The following is a 21,104-nucleotide window of genomic DNA, read 5'->3' on the forward strand; positions in this document are numbered from 1 at the left end:
CATTTTCCATCCCTCCAACTTATTATATTATATTTAACAATCTATTTAACTTCATAAACTGACAAAAATTGCATCTCTCTTGTCCATTTATTAACTTTTGAAAGGATGCTTTTCCATCACCCTTTTTATTTGTTCCATTTCTTCCTCATGATAGCATTTTTTATGAGTGTATATTTTTTGGTAATAGTAGCGCTGTTTTGGCATTCTTGTTTTATATATTCAAGTTGAAAACCAAATTTATAAAATGGGAAATATGATCGCAGTCTTCTTGGAACCACGGTTGTACACAGTTTGCTTTAATATTTTCTTAACATAAAATAACAGATACTGCTATAGCAGAGTTTCCACGTCTAAAATGAGTTAAATTTCAATAAAATTAGTAAAATATAATCAGATATCAAAAACTGTAGAGGATTCTTTCATATTTCAATTTATCACATTTCTGTGGATTAGATCCACACATGCACTTTGTCCCTTATTAAGCGTACCTTCCTGTTAGTAATGCTAAACTTTCCAATTGTTTTCTGGTCTACTGAAAAAAAAATTACTAAAAGTTCTCTTCTCAAAATCAGGTTTTATTTTTCATATAATTTATATTTCCATATGTATACACTGAGAATGAAAGCAGATTATATTCATATATTTTATCAGCATGATAAAATATGGTCTCGATCACCTGAAACTACACACAAAAATTTCTTCCATAGTGTCTGTGAACACAGTATTCCAGTTTGTGTTTGCTAAGAACTATTTTTATTAGAGAGCACATATTTCTATAAAATGTTTTGATTTGGTAATTTTTCACAAATTATAGAAACCAAAATATGATTTTTGTACTAAGATGATACAATGGATGAAGAAATGACAACTATTTACATTCTATCTTCCCAATTCTCCCAAAATACTTTCATATCTGGACACCAAGAAATCTCCTTTCTTCTAAAATTCCTACTGTCTTCAGCAGTAAATTTCAAAAATTGAATACTTGCTCTGAGCTTTTAAGAAAGACAAATCTAGTTTTGTATTTCAGCTTTGCTAAATGGTGGTTTACCTGTGGCAATAGTATTTGAACTCTTTGATTTCCTTCACCTAAAATATTGATAATTCTTATTTTCCTTTTATTTAAGGATGATGAAGAGTATATTCAAAAACACATGTCCAACTTAAGTATTCATTACACATTTTTCATCTTTGTCATATTACATAGTGTTCAAGCACAGACTATCTTGTTTCTCTTATTCTGTGTAAATTCTGTTTGCAGAAAGTTCATGCAAATTCTAATACCTAATGTTTGATTGAACAATACTATCATAGATTGCACTGATATCATATCATTCTTGTGATGAAAAGTGGCAGGAATGCAAAAGAATAAATGTAATGCACTATATAAATTGAATCAAGGGTAAGAATCACATGATTATGTTAATAGATGGAGAAAAAGCTTTTGATAAAATTCAACTACTCTTCACTATAAATTGGGTGTAAAAGGATCATAGCTCAACATGATAAATACTATCTTTGACAAACTCATAGCCAATATCATACTGAATGGGGGAAGACTGGAAGCATTTCCTCTGAAATCAGAAACAAGACAAGGGTTTCTACTCTTACCACTCTCATTTAACACAGTATTGGAAATTTTAACCACAGCTATTAGGCAAGGGAAAGAAATAAAATGGGTATGCACAGGAAAAGAAGAAATCAAATTGCCCTGTTTGCAGATAATGATTCCATTGCTAGAAAACCCTAAAGTGTCCATCAAGTCTCTTAGAATTGATAAATTCATCAAAGTAGAAGGAAATAAAATCATCATACAAAAATCATTGGATTTCTTGTAGACCTACAGGCTTCAAAAAGAGAGGGAAGAAAGGGAAGGAAAGCAAGGAGGAAAGGAAGTGAGGAAGGAAATTCCAAGGAATACACCTAACCAAGGGATTGAAAGCCTTCTGCAATGCAAATTACAAAACACTGAAGAAATTGAAAAAGACTCCAGAAAATGGAGAGACTTCCCTTGTTTATTGATTGAGAGAATCAACATTGTTAAAACAGTCCTCCTAGTGAAAGTTATCTATGGATACATCACAATCTCCATCAAAATGCCAATGACATTCTTCACAGAACTAGAAAAAAACAATGCTAAAATAATATGGAATCACAAAAATAAAAACTAAACAAAACCCTGAATAGCCAAAGCAGTCTTGGCATAAAGAACAATGCTAGAAATATCTTAATACCCAGTTTCAAAAGTATACTATACAGCCATTATAAGAAAAACATCATGATATTGGCATTTGCAGGTAAATGGATGGTGTTGGAGAAGATAATGCTAAGTGAAGTTAGCCAACACCTAAAAAAAAAATGCCAAATGTTTTCTCTGATATAAGGGGGGTGACTCATAGTGTAGTAGGGAGGGAGAGCATGGAGGATTAGATTAATTCTATATAGGGAAGAGGGGTGGAAGGGAAAGGGGGGGGAAGGGGATTAGCAAGGATGGTGGAATGTGGTGGTCATCATTATACAAAACACACGTATGAAGATTTGAATTTGGGGCCAACATACCTTAAAAACAGAGATATGAAAAATTGTGGTATATATGTGTATTAAGAATTGTAATGCAAAAACAGAGTACATGTATAATGGCATAAGTTGGCGTGAACATACTTTATAAACATAGATATGAAAAATTGTGCTCTATATGTATAATAAGGATTGTAATGCATTCAACTGTTGTGTGTTTAAAAAATAAATAAATAAAAAGATGAAGAAGAGCAAAAAAAGAAAGAAAGAAAAACATCATGATATTGATATAAAATTAGAAATGTTGACCGATGGCAGAAAAAATAAATTGTGCAATTACAGATATCTGATTCTCAACAAAGGATTCAAAAACATATGTTGGAGAAAACATAGCCTCTTTAACAAATGATTCTGTAAAACTGAACATCTCTCTGCAGAAAATTGCAAAAAGATCCTTGTTTCTCAAACTATACAATAAGTAATTTTAAGTAGATCACTGACCTTAATGAGACTTGAAAAATTTGAAAATACTATAAGAAAACATAGGGGAAACACTTTAAACATTGATATAAGCAATGATTTCCTGAACAGGACTTAAATATCTCAAGAAATAATAATTTACAAATGGAATTACATTAAACTAAAAAACTTCTGCACAGCAAATGAACAGAATGAAGAGACTACCTATGGAATGATAAAAAAAGTATTTGCTCACTATTCATCTGGAAAAGGAATAATATTGAGGATATATAAAGAACTCAAAAAAACTTGAGAAAAAAACCAAATAATTCAATTTTAAAAAAGTACAAATATATTTCATAAATATATGAAATCATGCTTAACATATTTAGCCTTCAGGGAAATGTAAATCAAACCTGCATTGAGATTCCATCTCACCTGGGTCAGACTGGTTATTGTGTAGGAAATAAAAAGTAACAAATGCTCTTCAGAATCCAAGAAAAATGGAACATTTTTAAGCCTTGTTGGTGGAAATGTAAATTAGTAAAGTCACTATGAAAAACAGTGTGGAGATTCCTCAAAAACCTAAAAATAGAACTACCTTATGATCTTTCCATAACTCTCCTGGATACATACCCAATTTTTTAAAATTAAGCATACTATGGAGATACATGCATCACATACCCATGTTTATCTTGACACAATTCATAATAGCCAAGTTACAGAATCAGCCTTGTTGCCCATATGTGGATAGGTACACACACACACACACACACACACACACACACACACACACACACCACATTGGAGAATTACTCCACCATGAAGAAGAAGGTACTCATTTACAGGAAAAGTGAGGAAACTAGAGAGCATCTTGTTAAATAAGTGAGTCCAAGAAAGGTAAGTATGGAATATTTTCTCACAAATGTGGAATCTTGAAAAACCACTAGAGAAGGGGAAGAGGACCAGAGTGAGGAGGCAGAGGATAAGAGGGGGCTATTTGGAAGGTGGGTATGATCAAAGTTTGTATTTATACATGAATAATATGTCACCATGAAACCCATTATTTTGTACAATTAATATTTGCTAATAATTACAATAATCAAGGAAAGAAAGTAACATGAAATAATACTTTCCACAATAACCATTAAGAGATGCTATTGTGCTTTCTCATCCTCAGTGTTAATTAATGTTTGTACCTCAAAGCCTATGAATGATACTTAATGAGTGGCTTCATTTGGTATCATATGGATGGTTTTCAGGCCATACTTTGGCAAGCTTTAGTATAAGCTAACGTGAAATTTAACAACTAATCCTTTTAATAGGAAAACGTTCTTAATAATAACTTATGCCTCAAATAGGGACCTGATACAACACAAATTAAAGTTACTATTGTGAATACACCTGTCGAAAGCTTTGATTAAACTGCAAAAATAAAACATCTTCTCCAGGCATGGTAGCACATGTCTATATTCCCAGTGGCATAGGAGGCTGAGGCAAGAGGATTGTAAGTTCAAAGCAAGCCTCAGCAATTTAGTGAGACCCTGTCTCAAAATAAAATATTTTTTAAAAGCTGGGGGTGTGGCTCAGTAGTTTAGCATCTTTGCATTTAATCCCTAGTACCAAAATAAAACAAAATAAAAACAAATAAACCATCTTCAGTATCATGGGGCTCAAACTAATAATTTTATCCATTGTATTTATCAAATATGTTCCTACTTGTAGACTTTAAAATGGGATATCAATTAATAGCATGCTTTTTCTTGTGTAAGTTTATAACTAATCAATAGATAAAACAAAAGAAATGGGGGTAAAATATTATGTGGCTTAATTTGAGTGCTCTTATACTGAACACAAGAATTAGATAAACATATTCAACATAGTCTTCAATGGATTAGGCCTTGCATAGAAAATACTGTTACTTCCATAGATGAGAGCAATGGAGATCTATTGGTCTCTGTCAGGATTTCCTTTCTGAAGAGAAAATGTAGTGGTAGAAAAGAATTTCCAATCTTCATGTTCACATTTACTCATCAGATATCTCTTTATTTCTAATTGAAAGAAATAAGGCAGTGTGAAAACTCATTATGGTATGATAGAGCTTTCTTCTTATGGGAAAAAAGTTACTAGTCCATCAGAAGTGTTAACTCTCCAACAATATCCTGTTAATAACATTTTAAAAATCATAGTAAACCTTATATAAAAATTTCTAATATTCTTATTGCACAATAAGTGACCCCGAAACAGTGGCATAAACCAACCAGTTTTTCATTCATGCTTGAATATCGCTTGAACTCTCTAATGTGCTTGCACTTAAATGTTGTCTACAGTTGTAGTTCTGAGAAGGTTCAACAGAGCTTAAAAGTCAAGAAGGCACACTTAAGTGTCTGTCAATGCTTCCTGTGGACAGTGAGCTCATTTGGAACTGTCAATTGGAACACTTACATGGAGCTTTTCCAGTATGACTGTATTAATATAGTCTGTCCTCATGTATGTCAGCCATCTTATTCCAGAGGAAATGTTGCAAGAATACCACTCTAGACAGACACTATATGATCTTTTCTGAGCTAGTCTTAGAAATCATGCTTTACCACTATTTCTATATTATAATGGTTGCAAACAAATTATAAGGCCAGCCTAAATCAAGATAAGAAGAATTAAACCCCTCTTCTTTCTTTCACACAAATGGTACTGAAAGATAAATGTTATGATATTTTTATAAAATTTGCCACCATTTTCTGGTTCCTGATGTTAACAATCCTCTATTGCTTTGTGAAAGATACTGAACAGTTGAACTATGCATATTACTATTCTTGCATAGTAGGAAAATATCTTTAAAAATATCATCAAAATAGTGCTTAGAAATATAATATTTTTATTTTTTAAATTTTCAAATGTTTAGCTTTTTATTTATTTGTTTATTCTTTGATACCAGAGATTGAGCCAAGGATCCCTTATCCACTGAGCCACATCCCCAGCCCATTTTTTATTTTTCATTTTTAGATAGCATCTTGTTAAATTGCTCAGGGCCTTGCTAAATTGCTAAAGCTGGCTTTGAACTTATAATCTCCTGGCACAGCCTAGCAAGCCACTGGGATTACAGTAACATGCTACCATGCTCTAACAAACAAATCTCTTTTAAACTAAGTACTCTTTTATTTAGAATCCAAAGCATCTTAACTACATTAAATACATATAATTTCAAGAGGTCTTCAGATAAACTTCAAATACTTATAAAAGCATATCCACTTCCTTTACAAGTATTTCCAAATATCCTTTGTTATTTGAGGATAAAATTTTCTCCCTATTTTATTAAATTAACTGTCTCTAATTTATAATTATCAGTTTGTTTTAAGTTTCATGGAAATTTACTTTAGTGGTAATTAATTTTATTTGTGATATTTCTATTAAAATATAATTTATATACTATGGTTATCTAAAAGTTCATTACTTTAACAGCCCTATTTTAAAATACATGGAGTCTTCTTTAGGTATACATTTATATAAAAATCAGAAACCCTATCATTTATATATATATATATATATATATATATATATATATAAAATGTTATCTATATTTAATTTTAGTAGTGAAATGTATACAATAAAGCTTAAAACCAAACCGAAAATACTGTTATGATATGTAAAAGAGACATGAAGATCAAATAATCATATACAAATAAAAATTTAAGTTTTTGCATTAAAGAGCTTTTTTTAAAATTAAATAAAACTCTGGTTCTTTCAAGGGAATGTGTGAGTTTGTGTGCCCAAATTATTTAGTCATAGTCCCTGGCAAAAAAACAACAACAACAACAAAAACACTCGGTGTATATTTCCACCGATATTAATACCTCTTAACTATTTCTGAACCAAAGTTTCTTTAACTCATCCCTGCCTATGATTCTTATTGATCAATACATGTCATTATAAGTGAAAACACAGATATTGATGAATTATGAATGAAATTCATGGAAAGTTTCACAGAAATTGAAGTTTAATCCTGACTTTTTAATTTTGATACTTCATTTACCATGCCACTTATGTCTGAATTCAGTTTTTGCATATATAAAGATGGTTAATCTTGGGGCTGGGGATGTGGCTCAAATCCTAAGACATTCCTGGAAAGGTTTCTCAACATGAAATGAGATCATACATAAAAAAATATCTCAAACACAAATCGAACGACTTAAAAGTTTTATTTCCTATTGTCTTTGGAGGTATCTAGGTTTTTTTTTTTTAGAATTAGGTTTATCATATGATTGAATTCAAGTCTTTCACAAATGAAAAAAATGATCATGTTAATTCTGTGTCATTGATTGCTCCCCCCAAAGAGACCAGGTAGATGCTTTAATTAGCATCTTTATAGGTCCTCTGTGAAGGAATGACATTCAGAAGAATAATAGTCTTCTGCCTGTACATATTTGTAGAGTGTGTTCCCTTAACAAATTTATACAGTTTAATCTAAAACTATCTCTATCAACATTAAATCAGTTTTAAAATATGAAATTGTCTCACAAAATTCTAGGTCTTGCAACTCTTTATTTATTTATTTTTATATATTTTTTTTAATTTTTCACATGTGTAGAGTATATTTTGAAATAGTATACATACATAAAATAAGTTTAGTATTTTCCAGTTATAATCCCATTATTGTGGTTGTGCATGATGTGGAGTTACATTGGTCATATATTCATATATATGGAGAGTAAAGATATGTCCAATTCATTCTACTATCTTTTCTATTTCCATACTCCCTCCATTACCTTTATTCCCCTTTTTCTAGTCTAATGCACTTCTAATCTTCCCCTCCTTTAATGTGGGATAGCATCCACATATCAGAGAGAACAGTCTGCCTTTGGTTTTTTGAGACTGTTTTATTTCACTTAGCATGATATTCTCCAGTGCCATCCATCTACTGGCAAATACCACAATTTCATTCTTATTTATGGCTGAATATATACATTACATTTTCTTTATCCATTCGTCTGTTGTAGGGCGCCTAGTTTGGTTCCATAGCTTGGCTATTATGAATTAAGCTGCAATAAACATTGAAGTGGCTGCTTCACTGTAATATGCTGATTTTAAGTCCTTTGGGTATAAACTGAGGAGTAGGATAACAAGGTCAAATGGTACTTCCATTCCAAGTTTTCTAAGTAATCTCCATACTGCTTTCCAATTTGTATTCCCAGCAGTGAATAATTGTACCTTTTCCCCCACATCCTCACCAACATTTATTGTTGCTTATATTCTTGATAATTGCCATTCTGACTGGGGGGAGATGTAATATCACTGTAGTTTTTACTTTCTCTAATTGCTAGATATGTTGAATATTTTTTCTTTTCTTTTTTTTTTGTTCACCATTTATATTTCTTCTTCTGTAAAGTGCCTGTTCAGTTTCTTAGCCCATTTATTAGTTGGACTATTTGTTTGGGTGTTAAGTTTTTTGAGGTCTATTTATATCCTGGAGAATAATGCTCTGTCTGAGGTGCAGATAAAGATTTTCTCACATTCAGTAGACTCTCTGTTTACATTCTTGCCTGTTTCTTTGATGTGATGCAGAATTTCAGTTTGAAACTATTCTATTTATTGATTCTTGGTTGTACTTCTTGCACTTTAGGAGTCTTATTGAGGAAGTAATTTCTTAAACTGACATGATAGAGAGTTGGGCCTACTTTTTTCTGGTAGTAGGCACTGAGACTCTGGTCTAATGCCTAACTCCTTAATCCACTTTGAGTTGAATTTTCTGCAAGGTGAGAGATAGGGGTCCAATTTCTTTCTAATACATATACATTTCCAGTTTTCCAGCATCATTTGTCAAAAAGAGTATCTTATAGAACTATAAAATTCAATTAACATTTTAGACTTAACAGATACATATAGAATATTTTATCCATCAAAAACTAAATATACTTTTTCTCAGTAAACATGGATCCATCTCTAAAATAGACCATATCCTAGTCCACCCAGCAACTCTTAGCACATACAAAAAAACAGAGATAATATCTTGCATTTTATTAGATCATAATGGAATGAAATTAGAAATCAATGACAAAATTAAAAAATAGAAAATGCTTTAACACCTGGAGACTAAATAATACACTATTGAATGACCAGTGGATAGCTGAAAAATCAGGGATAAAATAAAAAAAATAATTATAGCTAAATGAGAAAAGGGACACAACTTATCAGAATCTCTGGGAAACTATGAGCACCCTTCTAAAATGAAAGTTCATTGCATCAAGCACATTCTTTAAAAGAATAAAAAGTACCCATTTAAGTAACCCAACTTTTTATATCTTGAAGTCCTAGAAAAAGAAGAACAAATCAGTAACAAAAGCAATATAAGACAGGAAGTAATTAAAATCAGAGGTGAAATCAATAAAATTGAAACAAGAAAGAAATTTAAAAAATTGTAAAAACACTAAGTTCGTTCTTTGGAAAAGTACAATTTATATACATATAGCCAAGCTAAGGAAGCGAAAGAGAAAGAAATGTCAAATTATTCAAATTTGAGATTAAAAAGGAAATATCACCAAGGACACCACTGAAATATAGAATATCATCAGAAACAACTTTGAAAATCTATACTCCAATGAAATAGAAAATCATGAAAACGTCAACAAATTTCTAGTTACATACATTACATACAACCTATTCAAATTAAACCAGGAAGACTATAGAAACTTCAAACAGATCAATTTCAAGCAATGAGATTGAAGATGCAATCAAAAGCCTACCAACAAAGAAAAGCCCAGGACCAGATGGATTCTCAGCAGAGTTCTACCAGACCTTCAAAGAAGAAGTTACAACAATCTTCCTCAAATTATTCCATGAAATAGAAAAGGAGGGAACTCTTCAAATGCATTCTATGAAGCTAGTATCACCCTGATAACAAAACCAGATAAAGACACATCAAGGCAATAATTTAAGACCAATATCCCTAATGAAAATAGATGCAAAAATTCTTAATAAAACACCAGCACATTGCATACAAAAACATATTCAAAAGATAGTGCATCATGATCAAGCAGAGTTCATTCCAGGGATGCAAGGTTCAACATATGAAAATCACTAAATAGAATTCATAACATCAATAGATGTTATGGTAGTAGGCACTTAAGGACAAGAATCACCTGATTATCTCAATTGATGCAGAAAAAGCATTTGATAAATGCTTTGAAAGTAAGCATACATTCTTACTCAAAACACTAGAGAAACTAGGGACAGTAGGAATTACCTCAATATTTGAAAGCTGTATATGTTAAACCTAAAGCCAACATCATTCTAAATGGAGAAAAATTGAAAGCATTCCCTTTATAAAACTATATCAGGACCAAGATGTCCTTTTTCACCGCTCCTATTCAACATCATCCTTGAAACCCTAGCCAGAGCAATTAGGCAAAAGAAAGAAATTAAAGGAATACAAATAGGAAAAGAAGAGCTCAAACTATCCCAATTTGCAGATGATATGATTCTATATTTAGAAGACCCCCCCCAAAGAAAACCACTAGAAAGCTTCCAGAACTCATAAATGAATTCATCAAAGTAGCAGAATATAAAATTCACACTGATAAATCAGTTGCATTCCTATACCAATGAAAGAGAAATCAGGAAAACTATCCCATTCACAATAGCCTCAAAAAAATAAAATAAAAAGTTGGGAATCATTCTAACAAAAGAGGTTAAAGATCTCTACAATGAAAACTATAGACGACTAAAAGAAGAAATTAAAGAAGACTTTGGAAGATGGAAAGAATCCTATGTTGTTTGACAGGCAGAATTAATATTGTCAAAATGGCTATACTACCAAAAGTACTAAACAAACTTAATGCAATGCCTATTAAAACTCCCATGATCTTTTTCATAGAAATAGAAAAAGCAGTCATGAAATTTATTTGGAAAAACAAGAGACCTAGAAGAGCCAAAACAATTCATGCAGGAAGCATCACAATAGCAGACCTTAAATTATATACTACAGAGTTGTAGTAACAAAAACAACATGGTATTGGCACAAAAACAGACATAAAGACCAATGTAACAGATTAGAAGACAGATTCATACCCATAAAAATACACTCATCTCATAGGATACAAAGGAGCAACTCCTTTTAAAAGCTGACTGTGTCAGAAGTCTGCATTTGGGTCTTGTGTTTTCCTCCTTGTGACTGACTTCCATCTCCACATTTTCAGTGAAGTACAGATGAGGACTCTAGCTTCCCGACTCAAAAGAGGATAGAGTTTCAGGCCACTGTCAATCATAAAGGATGGTATTTTCTGTCTTATAAAACACAAAATCAGATTATAGTATAAATTTCTTTTAACATCATCTTTCCTTTCTTTCACATCTTCTCTCAGTCTTTCAAATTTTCCTCTCTAGGAAGTGTCACTTTCCCCCCACCCTTTGGTCCCTTCCATATTACACAGAGATAAATTCTAATTTGGGAATAGATGATTCCACTCTCTGGGAAGAACCCAAACAGGCCATTAAGGTAGAAAGGAACAGGACATACAATGCTCCCATAAGCGAGGCTGCTTAAAATGATTTATTCTTTATACATTTTAAAAAATATTATTTTATAACCACATGCTAAAAATGTTCTCTTCAAACACTTTTCTAGAAATATTTTTACTTGATAATTCTAGTGTTAAATGAAATAAAAAGTTCTATGGGAGTAATTTTTGCTCTAGAATACTTATACACTTGTAAACAGAACGGTAAGCAATTCTATGCATGTGAATAGTGTGTTTAATATAACAATTATAAAGTGCTTATTATATTGTCTAATGGATGACATCTCCTTTGTATCATTTATCTACTCTTAGGATACAGAAACTATAATTACCTTATTCCTGTTATATTTGTCCTACTAGTAAATTATAGTTCTACTTTCACTAGAAATCAATCCCACTCTACATTTAATAAGAACTACTTGAAATGTACTGTAATAAATTATAACTCTTTTAAAGTGGCATTTCTCAAACCTCAGTCATTTGAAACTAGCTTCATCTCTTTTCTATCTCCATGAATTGCCTGCACTATTATATGTTCAATTTTTAAATTTAAATGGAATTATTTTTAATTTATTTTTAGTGTAACAAATAAACGAACTCAAAAGTATGATGTGCATGTCAGATATGTGTGTATGTCTATACATAAATTAATATGAAACTAAAATAAAATGTGTTTCAATATATTACCTAAACTTGGTGTGTGTTCCCTTAATGGTACCCAGACACACTTTCAGAAAAAACTACTTTCAGTTTAAACTTATCATTAATATGATGTAGATGTAGAATTTAACTATGAAATTTTGAGTGGAGCATATTTAAACATACAACTATGGGGACAAAACTCATTCTCCATCCTTCCATGGTGGGGCCCAGCATTTAACTTCAGTAAGTAAATATGCTTTGCTTCACTAATGGACACACACTTTATTCATAAATCATTTTGACTGAAACTCATTTTATTTCAGTTCTTAACATGAAATGGCCCTTTCAAAATGACACCAATAAACTGAATTAATAAAGCAGAGTAACAAACTTCAAAACCAACTTCTACATTTTTGGTTAAAGTAAAAATTGAAATACTAGACTGGTCTGAATTTAAATCACCTCAAAAATTTCTATAGGTATGGATTTTTTTCTGTTCTTTTATAGTCTTTTGAAAAATGTATATTTCTGTATTTAAAAAAAGCTTTACTGACTCAACATTAACTTTAATACTGAGTATGTTTTAATATTTCTTCAAATAAAGTGATATATTTGAATTGAAACTTAAGATTACTTTTTACAGTAGAAATAGTCTTCGTTAACACTTAGTTTTGCATTTACATACAGATGTCTTAGTTGTACCAAAGTGTTTCTATCTATTTTTATAATATAGACAGAGTGAGCAAAAATTTTATCTGGGAATTTAGACACTGTGATCTAGAAGATGTGTACTTAAAATACTTTTACAGACAAAATTCAAAAGGGATTTCTAACTATAACTAAAAAGGCAAATACTTAGGTAAAATTACTTGAAAAAAATGAGACAGTTAAAATTTATAAGATATTAAATATATCAGCATATACATATATATTATCACACTGCATTCATTATCATAATATACTTTTATGCTCAAGGACATTATTATTTCTTATATACATGTATATACAAATACTTTATTCCAATTTAATATTGCTATTTATATAAGTGGGAAATCTCATGTTTTAAAAATTATTTACTTAAACTACTTTATTTGAAGATAGAAGATTAGTAGGATGATATTTTCAACTCCCAAGAAAATTTCCACTGAAAAAAAAATCTTAGTTTTTTAATACTTAACATATGAAAGTTACATCAGCCATTTTTTTCTGTATCAATTTTGTTCATTCTTAAGCAAATGTGACTACTTGAGATAAGTTTCATAAAATGTAAGCAATGAAGAAAATCTTAAGATGATAGGAATCAATGTGACAAAAATTTTCTTTATTACTTGCCCCAAATAACTTAACAATGCTCAAAAAATAATATTGAGAGTTGTTATATTTAAATTTGCTACTCTAGCCACCACAAATACAGAAAAATAAAAATTTTCTGATTCATGGCAGATTCAATTTAGGAGGTGCAATGGAATCAAAGCAAATTCAAAATTAGCAAGCTTTTCTTTATGAATATATAATTTTGAAATATACAGTTTTCACATTAAAATATGACTTTTGAGTATGGAAATATACTTTCACATGGCCAATAATAGCTTTGGCATATTTCCCCAGGCTTTCACAGCCCCAGTTCAACTTGCTTGAATAACAGGTTTTTGTGAATGTGCATGTTGGAAGCTATGTGTACTCTCACCGGAATACCTTCTTTTAATTTGTTTCATGCTTCAAAAAAATTGATTGTATTCTGGTTTGAAAAAAAAAGTGATGGTATAATTAATGGCAGTGTCCTTATGGGAGAAGGGAATATTTTTAATATTCTTTTCTTCCTTAAGTCATTATCACCAAAATAAGATAAAATGTTCACAATGTTTGATTTAATAGAATCTGTAAAGATTCACATATCTGCACTTTTTGAAAAAAGCTCAAGTAAAATTGGTAATTAAAATATGAAAATTATGATGGCATATTTGTATCACTGTCTTTACTAATGAATGACAGTTAAGCAAAATAAGTCAAACTCAGAAGGTTAAGGGCCCTGTGTTTTCTTTCATATGCAGAAGCTGAAGAGGAAAAAAGAAAACAATGGTGCATTTCCTAAAAATCAAAGGGAGATTAGTAGAGGAAGGAACCAAGGGTTGTGAGGTAGGGAAGGTGGAAATGCTGGGGAGTGATACTGGCTACATGATATTGTTATATTGTGGGCATGTGTGAATAAGTAACAAAAAAATTACATCAAATTTGTACAACTATAGTGCACCAATAAAAAATGAAGAAAAAATAAAGTGAAAAATAGTTTCAGGAAAATGAAGAATAAAGAACAGTATATATGTATGTTCTATTTATCATTAAAAATACTATCTAGGCCAATTTCAAACACATGTGTTTTATTATATTCTTGAGGAGTATTTGTATCACTTTACTGATTGCTACTAGTGTCTTTTTTGATGCAGTCATTGGTAATTTTTAGAGGCTGATTTTGTGAATAATAAAATAGAGAATAAAATGGAAAGAAACAAGAAAGCCAAAAAGATTAAGGAGAGAATACTAATGCAAAAAAGAAAATAAACAAAAATGTTTCATAAATCTGCAAACTCAATACAATCCCAATCAAAATACCAATGACATTCTTCACAAAACTAGAAAAAACAGTCTTAAAAATTCATAAGAAAGAACAAAAACCTAGAAGATCCAAAGCAATCCTGAGGAGGAAGAGTAATCAATTCTGGGAACATCAAAATACCTGACCTCAATTTTTACGACAGAGTTATGATAACAAATTCAGCATGGTGTTAGCATAAAACAAACATAATGACCAATGGAATAAAATAGAATTCATAGAAATTAATCCACATGCATAAAATCAGCTGATCCTTGACAAAGATGCCAAAACCTTCAGAAAAGAGGCTTTTTAATAAAAGGTGCTGGGAAAACTGAATATCTGAATATCTATATGTAGGAGAATGAAATTAGATTCCTATGCCTCATCCTGGAAAAAATATCAACTCAAACTTTGGTTCAAAGACCTAGGAAATAAATCAGAAACACTGTAACTACCTAAAGAAAAATAGGATCAACACTCCAACATATTGGTGGAGGCATCTACTTCTTTAATAAGACACCTAAAGCTCAAGAAATAAAACAAAGAATCAGTAAATGGATGGCTATAAATTAAAAAAAACTTCTACATATTAAAGGAAGGTATTAAGAGTGTGATAAGAAAAGTGTATATAAAGGGACAAAATCTTTGTCAGCTAGTTTTCAAATAGGGAATTGAAATACGGGATATATATAGATCTTAAAGCACACAACCCCCCCCAAAAAAAATAAGGAAAGAAAATAATGAAAACCCAAATATCCAATCAATCATAATAAAATAAATGATCTAAACAGACATTTCTCAAAAGAAGAAATACAAATAGCCAAGAAACATACAAAAATGTTCAATAACTTCATCTATCAAGAAAACAAAAATCAAAACTTCACTGAGATTTCATCTTACTTCAGTTAGTATGGCAATCATCAAGAATACAAATAACAATAATTATGGTAAGAATGTAGGGGAAATCATACTCTTATAGATTTTGTGGGAGACTGCAACTTAGTACATCCATTTTGAAAAGTAATATGGAGTGTCCTAAAAGTTTAAGAATGGAGCAACCATGTGACCCAGCTATCCCTCTCTTTGGTATTTATCCAAAAGAACTAAAAAGAGCATACTACAGTGATGCATGCATAGCAATGTGTAGAGCAGAGTAAATCACAACTACCAAGTAATGGAAACAGCCTAGGTTTCCATCAATAGGAGAAGAGATAAATAAAATGTGGTATTTATAGATAATGGAGTTTTAATCAGGCGTAAACTCAGAAGAGTGAAGTTATACCATTTGCTGGGAAATGGATAGAACTGGAAAATATCATGCTAAATGCAATAAGATTCAAAGAGACAAGTGGAATATTTTCTCTCAAATGTGTGGATGTACCATGTCTGTACATGACAACCTTGTGAACAGCTGTATATACATAGACCCACATGAACTTTATTTCCTGAGATGTGAGATCTGACTGAATATTACTCTTTAGATCTGATATGCTGAATTTTTGATAGGGATTAAAGAGCATTTGGGGATGATAGTTCACAATGAATAAATAGAAGAGAGGAACTCAGAGTCTCCAAACACAAAGTAATAAATAACTGTAAATATCAATTGCTCTGATTTGAGCAATACATATTGCACACATGTATTGCATTAATATACTCTACCACAGAAATGCACAGTTATATGTTAATCAATTTAAGGAGAAAAATGAGCTATACTTTCAAAATAATCAGATATGATACTTATGTTTATGCTCTGTAGATATCCTCAGTGTAGGAGATTACTATTACTGCCATTATAAACACACATATTGCACACACTGCTATAACTATAATATTATATGAAGGAAGTTAATTCAAATATCCCATGGCTTTCTACTAATGTTATCTTTGGAATTCCAAATTTACATAATAGGACTTAATTAATTACTTGTTCATATCAATTGCAGCATCAATTTATCTTCTCCATGACCTGAGGTAAATTGCTGTATTTTTGAGGCTCATGGTTTACAAGTTCTCTACAATTTCTAATATTTACTTGTCCAGTAAGTCTCTCAGTTTTTTCAGTAAACATAAGCTACAAGATATAAATTCATAAAATGTAAATATTTATTAGTTTTTCAGTTCATGATCTTCTAATCACTTACCATGTTTCTTCTACTTTTCTTATTCTACTTAGCTTTTCCATGTAACTCAACAAGTATGAAAAGTAAGATTATGTTAGTACTTTTTTAAATTGGAAAAAAAGAGTCAATTTCTGACTGTAGAGAAGAATGCTAAAGAGCATACCAACAACTCCTGGCACCTGTAGATTTTAACACATGTATTTTTTTTCTTTCCAGAGATAATGGGCTTTTCTGAAGGATTTTTTTTTTATTTGAATGACATTTTTAAGATCTACCTAATGCATTTTTTTTCTCATGCTAGTACTCTGAGAGCAATAATATAGGTCCCTGCTGGGCAATAGGCAAAATGGATACCTCTGTTCCCCATCTGATGTAGGTGGTAGAATATAATTAGCTGTGCTGGAAATCTTCCTTGATGCTTCTGAGCTTGCTGAGAGGTGGGGTTTCGATCATTTACAGCTTCCAGGAATCTTTTCCAGCCCACAGCTTGAATAAAGATTATCAAAGAAGTCTAGTCGTACGTTAAACACATCCTATTTTTGACAGAATTTGATGAAATATTTTAAAAATGAAAATGGCATTGTTCTTTTCTGAAAACATCATTTACTAAAGCATTATTTTGAAATCTGTTGTAAGAATTTTCATTTTTAAAAAACTGTGATCTAGCTTTTAAGATAGTATGATAGTGTTTTAGAATTATACAATAATTGCTTTGGGGAAAATGTTATTGATATAAGGAAAGGGATTTTAATATGGATTCACAACAGAAAATATATTATTTTTCTTTTTTAATATAGTCCTACATACAGAATTGTGTTTGTATTCTGCTTAAGAAGTAATCTACTCCTACTATTTAAGAAAATATAAAATATTCCAGCTAAAATTAATATTAACAGAATTAACAAAATTAGGAATTATTCAGTAAAAGTAACTTTGAATTAGATATGTGTTATTTTAGTGAGTAATGTCAGCTAAACTTAAGCAATAAAGTGAAATAAATTTTAAAATAATGCATGTATAGCAATGTAGACATTTGGGTACAAAAATAAGTTTGAATAATATGCCATATAAGTAAATACATAATACCTATGAAAATATTTGAGTAAGTATTTGTAAAAAATTATTGCAGCAAAACAATACATTTGATAAACTCCATTGTCAAGGTTAAGCATGCAACAAAAATATATGCATGGAATTAACATGACAATTAAGGAATAAAATTGAAATTATTGCAGTGATAATTACCCTAAATAGTAATTATCATATATTCATTGCTTTTGACTTGCCTCATCATACAAAAAACTTAAATAAGATATATTAAGCAAGATCTTCAGTTATCAATATTTAGCCTTTTATTTTGTAGCTCATCCTTATTTAGGAAAAATCAACTCTTCCAGGAAAATCTTTGTGGTTATAATGTTATATTATTGTGATCAACACTATGAGATCATCATTGCTTCAGTTTTGTGATATAAAGATATTGTTATCATACTTTCTAGGTTTTTCATTCTTGGGTGTCAGATGTTTTCATTTGAATATTTCATGTACATCTATATGTAAGCATACATATTTTATAGCCTATCATATAGACAGAACAATATAATCCTAATATTTATGGATACTACTATTTTTTCCTGACCTCTATCATCCACCTTGATTATTTCTTTTAATTCTTGGGTCATTGTCTGTTGTAATAATAACACCTCATATACATTCCTCAATATTTTTTTGTTTTCCAAGTTATGGTTAAATTTAGCTTCCTGCTCATTTTTCAGGTAAAGTAGCACAGCTGAATTTACCAGGAGAAAAACCCACAGTCATTCTTAATGGTCTCTCTAACATTGTGACCCGTAACTTACTGTTATTTGTACTGCCTGTCATCCTACTCTTTCTTGGCTTCTTTTCTTTTCTTTTTTTATTAAATTTTATTCTTTTACTAGCATGTATTAACTTAATTTATTAATGGAATACAGTGTGAGACTTCAACATATGTTTATAGCAAGCACTGATCAAATCAAGATAATTAGGAATTCTCTTGTATAGTCACTTACTTTTGTTTGAAGCATTTGAGTTCCTCTCTTGTAGATGTTCATAAACTATATAGTAAATTTTCATAAATACAGTTGAACACCAACACTTATTCTTTCTGTGTAATTCGTGTTTGTACCTGTTATCTATCCTGCTTCATCTCTCTTCCTCTCCTCCACCCTCTTCATCCTGTAGTAGAAACTATGGCACATTTAAGGCAAGATTCTTCAGTTTCCATATGTGAGACAGAATATGAGGTATTTGTGTTTGTCTCGCTTTATTTCACTTAAAATTATTTCCTCTGGCTCTATCCAGTTTATTACAAATGTCAGAATTTCATTCATCTTAACAGCTGAATATTCCATTGTGAATTTATGCCATATTTTTTATTCATTTATTTGTCAATGCACAATGATTTCATATCAAAATAAATATGAATAATGTAACAATAAACATGGTAGGTTACATATCTCCTTGGTTTTATGGTTCTTCTTCCTTTGGATATACAATCAGAAGTGAAACATTTGGATCATAATGTATGTCTATTTTTAATTTTTTGAGAAATTTAATACTATTGTCTTAAGTGGCTATACTAATTTACATTCCTAACAACAGTGTACACTAATGGGGTTTTTTTCCACATTCTTTCAAGCATTTGTTAATTTTTTTTAAATTTTGTAATGGTCATACTAACTGTGGTAAATATTCTCCAAAACACAGGAAATAAAAGCAAAGATAGATGAATAGGATTATATCAAATTAAAAACTTTCTACAAAGGAAACATTCAACAGAGTAAAGAGATGACATACAGAATGGAAGAAAATATTACTAACTACTTATCAGCACAGGGTTAATAGCCAGAGTGCACATTGAACTAAAATAACTTAGTAACAAAAGAAGTAATATAATTAAACATGGGCAAATGGTATGAATAGGCATATATCAAAAATAGAATATCAATTGTTAACAAGTATGTGTAAAATGCTCAACACTATTAACTGCTTAAGTTACCTTTGTGTTGTTGTGACCAATATTACTGATAAGACCAACACAGAGGATGAAAAGTTTATTTTGGCTCATGGTTCCAGAAGTTCAGTCCATGGTCAGCTTACTTCACAGCTCCAAAGGTGAGGTATAACATTATGGCAGAGGGTCATGCTGAAGGAAAACTGCTGAGAACATGGCAAACAGGAAGCACATGGAGAAAGAGCTTCATTTAACAGGGGAAAAACATAAACCCCAAAGGCATAATCCTAGTGACCTACTTCTTCCAGCCACACCCCACCTGCCTATAGTTACCACCCAGTCAGTCTATACCAGTGGATTAACCCACTGATTAGATTACACCTCTCACAATCTAATCATTTAATCTCTGAACATTCTTGCATTGCCTCATACATGATGTTTTGGGGGATACTTTATATCTAAACTGTAACATTAGCCATCAGGGAAATGCAAATCCTGATCCAATTTTTGGGCAAAAGTTTTAGAAACTACTTCATATAATTTCCTCTATGCTTAAATTTACAAACTTCCTCTATCCCCCAAAGGCTCAGCTAATAACTCACTTCCTCTTTTACTAATTAACTAGAAAGCAATCAGTAAAAAGCTTGACTAAACCAAGACTTTTACATCTGTACTCATACAGTAGCTGAACCTATATATCACCATAATTGAGATCTCTTTGTGTTTTTATGTAGATATTACATTTCATCCTCTGTAATATATCATAAATATCATCAGTACAAAAATTCATCTCTTAATCCCCAATACTTTTTGTACTACCTACCTCATTGTTCATTCCCATCAACATTGAAAAAATGTTCTTATTTCTCTCAGTAAACATACACATGTCCTTCGTACTCCTGTGTATTTTTATGTGTGTATATACATAGAAGCCAAAAACAGATACCAAAGTCTGATACTACTCCTCTTTACAGCAAACTCCCTTGAAAATGTTGAATATTACTCTCTTTGGTTTTTTTCCAATTATTTCTTAAATGCATTCCAATTAGATTTTGACCTCATCACTCCACAGAAACTCTCTGGCAAATTTACCAACGATCTTCACTTTATTAAACCTAATGGTAAATTATTGGTGCTTATCTTTTTTTCTAGTCTGCAGCAGCAATGACCCAGTTATGTCCTCTATGAAGCATGTTATTTGGTTTCTAGTACACACACCTGGATTTTTTCTTACTATACTGTTCATGCCTATAAATCACTTTTTG

The 21,104-nt window shown here is 30.9% G+C and overlaps 1 protein-coding gene across 1 annotated transcript in view; it reads left to right on the plus strand.

The window, feature by feature from the left end:
* Window positions 1-21,104, plus strand: part of Ncam2 (neural cell adhesion molecule 2) — a 472,605-nt gene that overhangs the window by 286,608 nt on the left and 164,893 nt on the right. The window lies entirely within an intron of this gene.

The sequence above is a fragment of the Urocitellus parryii genome, chromosome 2 (assembly GCF_045843805.1).
Source record: "Urocitellus parryii isolate mUroPar1 chromosome 2, mUroPar1.hap1, whole genome shotgun sequence".
Taxonomy (NCBI): domain Eukaryota; kingdom Metazoa; phylum Chordata; class Mammalia; order Rodentia; family Sciuridae; genus Urocitellus; species Urocitellus parryii.